This window comes from Pleurodeles waltl, chromosome 1_2, assembly GCF_031143425.1.
Source record: "Pleurodeles waltl isolate 20211129_DDA chromosome 1_2, aPleWal1.hap1.20221129, whole genome shotgun sequence".
Taxonomy (NCBI): domain Eukaryota; kingdom Metazoa; phylum Chordata; class Amphibia; order Caudata; family Salamandridae; genus Pleurodeles; species Pleurodeles waltl.
This window is the reverse complement of record NC_090437.1, coordinates 1,351,569,650-1,351,577,942: the sequence shown is the minus strand read 5'-3', so window position 1 is coordinate 1,351,577,942 and position 8,293 is coordinate 1,351,569,650. Positions and strand designations below refer to the sequence as shown.

The 8,293-nt window shown below is 62.2% G+C and overlaps 1 protein-coding gene across 1 annotated transcript in view; it reads left to right on the top strand.

Annotated features, from left to right (window-relative positions):
• The first annotated feature begins 2,459 nt into the window (after positions 1 to 2,459).
• Positions 2,460 to 8,293, top strand: part of LOC138252844 (uncharacterized) — a 261,104-nt gene continuing 255,270 nt past the window's right edge. The window contains exon 1 of the mRNA XM_069205771.1: positions 2,460 to 2,577. The gene's annotated coding sequence lies outside the window, so the exon portion shown is untranslated. The remainder of the gene's footprint in view (positions 2,578 to 8,293) is intronic.

The following is an 8,293-nucleotide window of genomic DNA, read 5'->3' as shown; positions in this document are numbered from 1 at the left end:
CATGTTATCCAGTGGGAGAGGTAGGCCTCACAGTAGTGAAAAACTAATTTGGGAGGTTTTCGCTAACAGGACACGTAAAACCTAAAAGGTCATATCCAACTGTCTAAATGCAAAGTACCCCTATATGGGCTGTTTATGGCCTACTTTAAGGGTGACTTATATATAATAAAAGGAAAGTTCCAGACCTGGCAAGGAGTTTACTTTGCCAATTCCACATAGCAGTTTAAAACTGCTAACAGGTTGTAGTGACAGGCCGGGGACAAGTTTCGAGGTGCTACTCAAGTGGGTGGCACGACACGTGCATCATGCGCACTGTGGCACTTAATTTATCAGCCCTCGGCATACGTAATACCACTCTACAAGAGACTTCTAGGTAAACTAAATATGCCAGTCAGGTGTAATCCAGTGTTACCATGCTTTAGGGAGAGAGCACAAGCACTTCAGCACTGGTCAGCAGTGCTAAAGAGCAGAGTCCAAAGGCAACAACAATCTCTTAACCACAACAGCAGGGTGAAGGCAAAGCTCTGGGTCTGAGGCTGCAGAGAGGGCCAAGTGCAAGAAAAGGTGAAGAGAGAGGGGAAGATGGAGGGGAGGTAGACATACAGAGTAGGGGAGGGGGAGGCAGAGAGAGACGGGTGGAGAAGAAGGAAGAGGAGAAGAGGTCAGGGAGGGATCCTGTGAGGAAGAGGGATGAATGGAGAGGGGAGGGTGGAGGGGTGGAGAGAAGAGGTCAGGGAGGGATCCTGTGAGGAAGAGGGATGAATGGAGAGGGGGAGGGTGGAGGGAGTGGGGAGAAGAGGTCAGGGAGGGATCGTGTGAGGAAGACAGATGAATGGAGAGGGGAGAAGGGAGGGGGTGGGGAGAAGAGGTCAGGGAGGGATCCTGTGAGGAAGAGGGATGAATGGAGAGGGGAGGGTGGAGGGGTGGAGAGAAGAGGTCAGGAAGGGATCCTGTGAGGAAGAGGGATAAATGGAGATGGGGGAGGGGAGGGTGGAGAGGATAAGATGTCAGGGAGGGATCCTGTGAGGAAGAGAGATGAATGGAGAGGGGAGGGTGGAGAGGTGGGGAGAAGAGATCACGGAGGGAACCTGTGAGGAAGAGGGATGAATGGAGAGAGGAGGGTGAAGGGGTGGAGAGTATAAGAGGTCAGGGAGGGATCCTGTGAGGAAGAGGGATAAATGGAGAGGGGAGGGTGGAGAGGTGGGGAGAAGAGGTCAGGGAGGGATCCTGTGAGGAAGAGGGATATATGGTGAGTGGAGGGTGGAGGGTGGGGAGAAGAGGTCAGGGAAGGATCCTGTGAGGAAGAGGGATGAATGGTGAGTGGAGGGTTGACGGGTGGGCAGAAGAGGTCAGGGAGGGATCCTGTGAGGAAGAGGGATGAATGGTGAGTGGAGGGGTGGGGGAAGAGGTCAGAGAGGGATCTTGTGAGAAAGAGAGGTGAATGGAGAGTGGAGGGTGGAGAGGATAAGAGGTCAGGGAGGGATCCTGTGAGGAAGAGGGATGAATAGAGAGGGGAGGGTGCAGGGGCAGGTTGGAGATACAATGGAGGATGTAGACATGTGGGTCCAAGGGGAGGTGAAGAGATAGGGGTCGGGGAGGAGCATGAAAGGGAGAAGAGAAGGAGGGAGAAGGCAGAGCCACTGGGGGGATGGAAACATCGGTGGAGAGGGACGGGGACGGAAGGGGAGAGACAGAAGGTGGCGGCGAGGAGAGAAAACTAAAGGAGTGAGCTAGGGAGTGAAATGAGAGGCCGCGGTTGAAGATGTTCAGGGGCGCCGGGGCGGAGAGGTACCTGAAGGCAGGGCCATAGCTCTCAAGAGTGCAGCAGGTGCAGTGGCACCGGGGCACTGGCCAATCACTTACCGCTGTTTTACTGCCTATTCATGTTTTCTATGATTTGATTGGGGCCCGTGGTGCCCTGGCTGCGCCACTGAAAGCCCGTGTGGCACTGGGGCCCCATCACTCCCTGGCACCATCACTCCCTGGCACTGGGGCCCAATCACTCCCTGGCACCGGGGCCCCATCACTCCCTGGCACCATCACTCCCTGGTACTGGAGCCCAATCACTCCCTGGCACTGGGGCCCCATCACTCCGAGGCTCCGTGACACTGGGGCCCCATCACTCCCTGGTACTGGGGCCCAATCACTCCCTAGCACTGGGGCCCCATCACTCCCTGGTACCATCACTCCCTGGCCCCTGCCCCTGTTTGGAACCACAGACGGGCTGGCTCGGCCTTTCCTCCTCCAGGTGATGAGATGAGGAGTCCGGGGTGTTAATGGCGCGGACGGTCAGTGCTCAGGCTCCCCGCGGTAGCTCAGTGGGTCGGAGGTGAGTGCACATGGCCAGTCAGGTCTGACAGGTTTTCCTTCTTCCTGCCCTCTCAGTGCCCCTCCCCCTCCTCGGGGCCCTGCCTCCCTCCCACCCCTCCAGAAGTGGTGGGACCGGTCTGGGGGAGGGAGGGGGGGTGCATGTGGGGGGCCGCCCTTACAGCTCTCCGGGGGTATAAAGGGCACTTGGAGTCGGGGCAGCTCCCTCTGACCCTCCGCAGGAGCAGCCGACATCGTCCATCAGCTGAGGTAAGGACAAGAGCACCCCCTTCACTCCTGCCCAAGAGCCCCTGCTGCCCAGGAGCCTCCTCTCCTGCCCAGGATCCCTCCTGCCCAGGAGCCCCCTCTCCTGTCCAAGAGCCCCCTCTCCTGCCCAGGAGCCCTCCTGCCCAGGAGCCCCCTCTCCTGCACTAAGAGCCCCCTCTCCTGCCCAAGAGCCCCTCTCCTGCACTAAGAGCCCCCTCTCCTGCCCAAGAGCCCCTGCTGCCCAGGAGCCTCCTCTCCTCCCCAGGATCCCTCCTGCCCAGGAGCCCCCTCTCCTGCACTAAGAGCCCCCTCTCCTGCCCAAGAGCCCCTCCTGCCACAGGAAGCCCCTCTCCTGCCCTAAGAGCCCCCTCCTGCCCTAACAGCCCCCTCTCCTGCCCAAGAGCCCCATCCTGCCCAAAGAGCCCCCTCTCATGCCCCAGGAGCCCCCTCTCCTGCCCCAAGAGCCCCCTCTCCTTTCCAAGAGTCCCTCCTGCCCCAGGAGCCCCCACTCTCCTGCCCCAAGAGCCCCCTCTCTTGCTCCAAGAGCCCCCTCCTGCCCCAGGAGCCCCATCTCCTGCCCAAGAGCCCCTGTCTCCTGCCCAAGAGCCCCCTCTCCTGCCCTAGGACCCCCTATATCCTGCACCAAGAGCCCCCTGTCCTGCCCAGGAGCCCCTATCTCCTGCCCAAGAGCCCCTGTCTCCTGCCCAAGAGCCCCCTCTCCTGCCCTAGGAGCCCCTATATCCTGCACCAAGAGCCCCCTGTCCTGCCCAGGAGCCCCTATCTCCTGCCCAAAGAGCCCCATCTCCTGCCCTAGAGCCCCCCTCCTGCCCCAGGAGCCACCTCTCCTGCCCTAAGAGCCCCCTCTCCTGCCCAAGAGCCCCATCCTGCCCAAAAAGCCCCATCTCATGCCCCAGGAGCCCCCTCTCCTGCTCTAAGAGCCCCCTCCTACCACAAGAGCCCCCTTCTCCTGCCCTAAGAGCCCCATCCTGCCCAAGAGCCCCTGTCTCCTGCCCAAGAGCCCCCTCTCCTGCCCAAGAGCCCCCTCTCCTGGCCCAGGAGCCCCTATCTCCTGCCCCAAGAGCCCCCTCTCCTGCCCTAGAGCCCCCCTCCTGCCCCAGGAGCCCCCTCTCCTGCCCTAGAGCCCCTAGCTCCTTCCCAAAGACCCCCTCCCCTGCCCCAGGAGCCCCCTCCTGCCCCAGGAGCCCCATCTCCTCCGCAAGAGCCCCTGTCTCCTGCCCAAGAGCCCCCTCTCCTGCCCTAGGAGCCCCTATATCCTGCACCAAGAGCCCCCTGTCCTGCCCAGGAGCCCCTATCTCCTGCCCAAAGAGCCCCCTCTCCTGCCCTAGAGCCCCCCTCCTGCCCCAGGAGCCCCCTCTCTTGCCCTAAGAGCCCCCTCTCCTGCCCAAGAGCCCCATCCTGCCCAAAGAGCCCCATCTCATGCCCCAGGAGCCCCCTCTCCTGCCTAAGAGCCCCCTCCTGCCACAAGAGCCCCCTTCTCCTGCCCTAAGAGCCCCATCCTGCCCAAGAGCCCCCTCTCCTGCCCAAGAGCCCCCTCTCCTGCCCTAGGAGCTCCTATCTCCTGCCCCAAGAGCCCCCCTCCTGGCCCAGGAGCCCCTATCTCCAGCCCCAAGAGCCCCCTCTCCTGCCCTAGAGCCCCCCTCCTGCCCCAGGAGCCCCCTCTCCTACCCTAAGAGCCCTCTCTCCTGCCCAAGAACCCTATTCTGCCCAAAGAGCCCCCTCTCATGCCCCAGGAGCCCCATCTCCTGCCCAGGAGCCCCATCTCTTGCCCAAAAGCCCCTGTCTCCTGCCCAAGAGCCCCCTCTCCTGCCCCTAGAGCCCCTATCTCCTGCCCCAAGAGCCCCCTCTCCTGCCCCAAGAGCCCCCTCTCCTGCCCTAGAGCCTCCCTCCTGCCCCAGGAGCCCCCTCTCCTGCCCTAGAGTCCCTAGCTCCTTCCCAAAGACCCCCTCCCCTGCCCCAGGAGCCCCCTCTCCTGCCCCAAGAGCCCCCTTTCATGCCCCAGGACCCCCCTCTTCTGCCCTAAGAGCCCCCTCTCCTGCCCAGGAGCCCCTCTCCTGCCCAAGAGCCCCCTCTCCTGCCCTAGGAGCCCCTATATACTGCACCAAGAGCCCCCTGTCCTGCCCAGGAGCCCCTATCTCCTGCCCAAAGAGCCCCCTCTCCTGCCCTAGAGCCCCCCTCCTGCCCCAGGAGCCCCCTCTCCTGCCCTAAGAGCCCCCTCTCCTGCCCTAGAGCCCCTAGCTCCTTCCCAAAGACCCCCTCCCCTGCCCCAGGAGCCCCCACTCTCCTGCCCCAAGAGCCCCCTCTCTTGCTCCAAGAGCCCCCTCCTGCCCCAGGAGCCCCATCTCCTGCCCAAGAGCCCCTGTCTCCTGCCCAAGAGCCCCCTCTCCTGCCCTAGGAGCCCCTATATCCTGCACCAAGAGCCCCCTGTCCTGCCCAGGAGCCCCTATCTCCTGCCCAAAGAGCCCCCTCTCCTGCCCTAGAGCCCCCCTCCTGCCCCAGGAGCCCCCTCTCCTGCCCTAAGAGCCCCCTCTCCTGCCCAAGAGCCCCATCCTGCCCAAAGAGCCCCATCTCATGCCCCAGGAGCCCCCTCTCCTGCCCTAAGAGCCCCCTCCTGCCACAAGAGCCCCCTTCTCCTGCCCTAAGAGCCCCATCCTGCCCAAGAGCCCCTGTCTCCTGCCCAAGAGCCCCCTCTCCTGCCCAAGAGCCCCCTCTCCTGCCCTAGGAGCTCCTATCTCCTGCCCCAAGAGCCCCCTCTCCTGGCCCAGGAGCCCCTACCTCCTGCCCCAAGAGCCCCCTCTCCTGCCCTAGAGCCCCCCTCCTGCCCCAGGAGCCCCCTCTCCTACCCTTAGAGCCCTCTCTCCTGCCCAAGAACCCTATTCTGCCCAAAGAGCCCCCTCTCATGCCCCAGGAGCCCCATCTCCTGCCCAGGAGCCCCCTCTCCTGCCCCAGGAGCCCCATCTCTTGCCCAAATGCCCCTGTCTCCTGCCCAAGAGCCCCCTCTCCTGCCCCTAGAGCCCCTATCTCCTGCCCCAAGAGCCCCCTCTCCTGCCCCAAGAGCCCCCTCTCCTGCCCTAGAGCCTCCCTCCTGCCCCAGGAGCCCCCTCTCCTGCCCTAGAGTCCCTAGCTCCTTCCCAAAGACCCCCTCCCCTGCCCCAGGAGCCCCCTCTCCTGCCCCAAGAGCCCCCTTTCATGCCCCAGGACCCCCCTCTTCTGCCCAGGAGCCCCTCTCCTGCCCTAATACCCCCCTATCTTGGCCCAAGACCAACCCTCTCCTGTCCTAGAGCCCCCTCTCCTGCCCTAGGAGCTCCTATCTCCTGCCCCAAGAGCCCCCTCTCCTGGCCCAGGAGCCCCTATCTCCTGCCCCAAGAGCCCCCTCTCCTGCCCTAGAGCCCCCCCTCCTGCCCCTGGAGCCCCCTCTCCTACCCTAAGAGCCCTCTCTCCTGCCCAAGAACCCTATTCTGCCCAAAGAGCCCCCTCTCATGCCCCAGGAGCCCATCTCCTGCCCAGGAGCCCCCTCTCCTGCCCCAGGAGCCCCATCTCTTGCCCAAAAGCCCCTGTCTCCTGCCCAAGAGCCCCCTCTCCTGCCCCTAGAGCCCCTATCTCCTGCCCCAAGAGCCCCCTCTCCTGCCCCAAGAACCCCCTCTCCTGCCCTAGAGCTTCCCTCCTGCCCCAGGAGCCCCCTCTCCTGCCCTAGAGTCCCTAGCTCCTTCCCAAAGACCCCCTCCCCTGCCCCAGGAGCCCCCTCTCCTGCCCCAAGAGCCCCCTTTCATGCCCCAGGACCACCCTCTTCTGCCCAGGAGCCCCTCTCCTGCCCTAATTCCCCCCTATCTTGGCCCAAGACCAACCCTCTCCTGTCCTAGAGCCCCCTCTCCTGCCCAAGAGCCCCTGTCTCCTGCCCTAAGATCCCCCTCTCCTGCCCTAAGAGCCCCCTCTCCTGCCCTAAGAGCTCCCATCTCCTGCCCGGAGCCGCTGTCTCCTGCCCTAAGAGTTCACTCTCCTTCCCTTAGAGCACACCTCTTCTACCCCAAGAGCCCCATCTCCTGCCCAAGAGCTCCCGTCTCCTGCCCAGAGCCGCTGTCTCCTGTATTAAGAGCCCCCTCTCCTTCCCTAAGAACACACCTCTTCTACCCCAAGAGCCCCCTGTCCTGCCCAATAGCCCCCTCTCCTCCCTAAGAGCCTCCTCTCCTGCCCTAACAGCCCCCTCTCTTGGCCCAAGACCCTCCTTTCCTGTCCTAGAGCCCCCGCTCCTGCCCAAAGAACCCCTGTCTCCTGTCCCAAGAGCCCCCTCTCCTGCCCTATGAGCACACCTCTCCTGCCCAAGAGCCCCTGTCTCCTGCCCTAAGAGCACACCTCTCCTGCCCAAGAGCCCCTGTCTCCTGCCCAGAGCCCCTGTCTCCTGCCCAAGAGCCCTTGTCTCCTGCCCAAAGAACCCCTGTCTCCTGCCCCAAGAGCCCCCTCTCCTGCCCTAAGAGCACACATCTCCTGCCCAAGAGCCCCTGTCTCCTGCCAAGAGCCCCTGTCTCCTGCCCAAGAGCCCCCTCTCCTTCCCTAGAGCCGCCTCTCCTGCCCAAAGAGCCCCCTTTCCTGCCCCAAGAGCCCTCTCTCCTTCCCTAAGAGCCCCCTCTCATGCCCAAAGAGACCCCTCTCCTGCCCAGGAACCCTTGTCTCCTGCCCAAATAGCCCCCTCTCCTGCCCCAAGAGCCCCCTCTCCTGCCCAGGAGCCCTTGTCTCCTGCCCTTAGAGCCCCCTCTCCTGCCTAAAGATCCCTCTCTCCTGGCCTAGGAGCCCCCTCTCCTGCCCAAAGAGCCCCCTCTCCTGCCAAAGAGCCCCCTCTCCTGCACAAAGAGCCCCTGTCTTCTGCTCCAAGAGCCCCCTCACCTGCCCTAAGAGCACACCTCTCCTGCCCAAGAGCCCCTGTCCTGCCCCAAGAGCCCCTGCCTCCTACCTCAAGAGCCCCTGTCTCCTGCCCAAGAGCCCCCTCTCCTTCCCTAAGAGACCCCTCTCATGCCCAAAGAGCCCCCTCTCCTGCCCCAAGAGGCCCCTGTCCTGCCCAGGAGCCCTTGTCTCCTGCCCTAAGAGCCACCTCTCCTGCCCCAAGAGCCCCCCTCCTACTCGAAGGCCCTCTCATCTACCCACAGAATAATTTTTCGCTGTGCCCCCCCACCACCCTCCTCTCCCCCTTATTTGATATAATTTGGCTCTATAGGGGTGGGGGTTTGATTATTGCATGCGATTATCATGCTGTATTGTTAATCTGTGTTTTCAGGACATGTGTCCCAACAAACATACTGCCTATTATTACTTTAGTTACTGTGGAGCCAGTCCTGGGTTTTTGTTGAGAATCAGTGCATTCTGGGAGTTGTAGTCTTGCTGCAGTTGATGGGAGTAGCACACCTGAGACCACATGTTCTGTGACAAGTGCGTGTCCTGGTGAGATGCCCCCCTCCACCCCCAGTGAGAAGGAGATAATGATTTGGTGTGATGTCTGGAGGGGTTGGGGAGGGGTTACTTGTTCGGGGGGTGGGTGGGGGGTATGTACACTCCTTATCCGTGGGTTGAGCGATGGGCGGAGCAGCCACAATGCAAACAAGCATTTGCAATGCAATAGGTCTTGCATTTGCTTGAGTTAGAGCTATTGGCATTGTAAATGCATAAATGGACTTTTCTTGCCACATAAATTGGTCATCCCTGCCACATAATT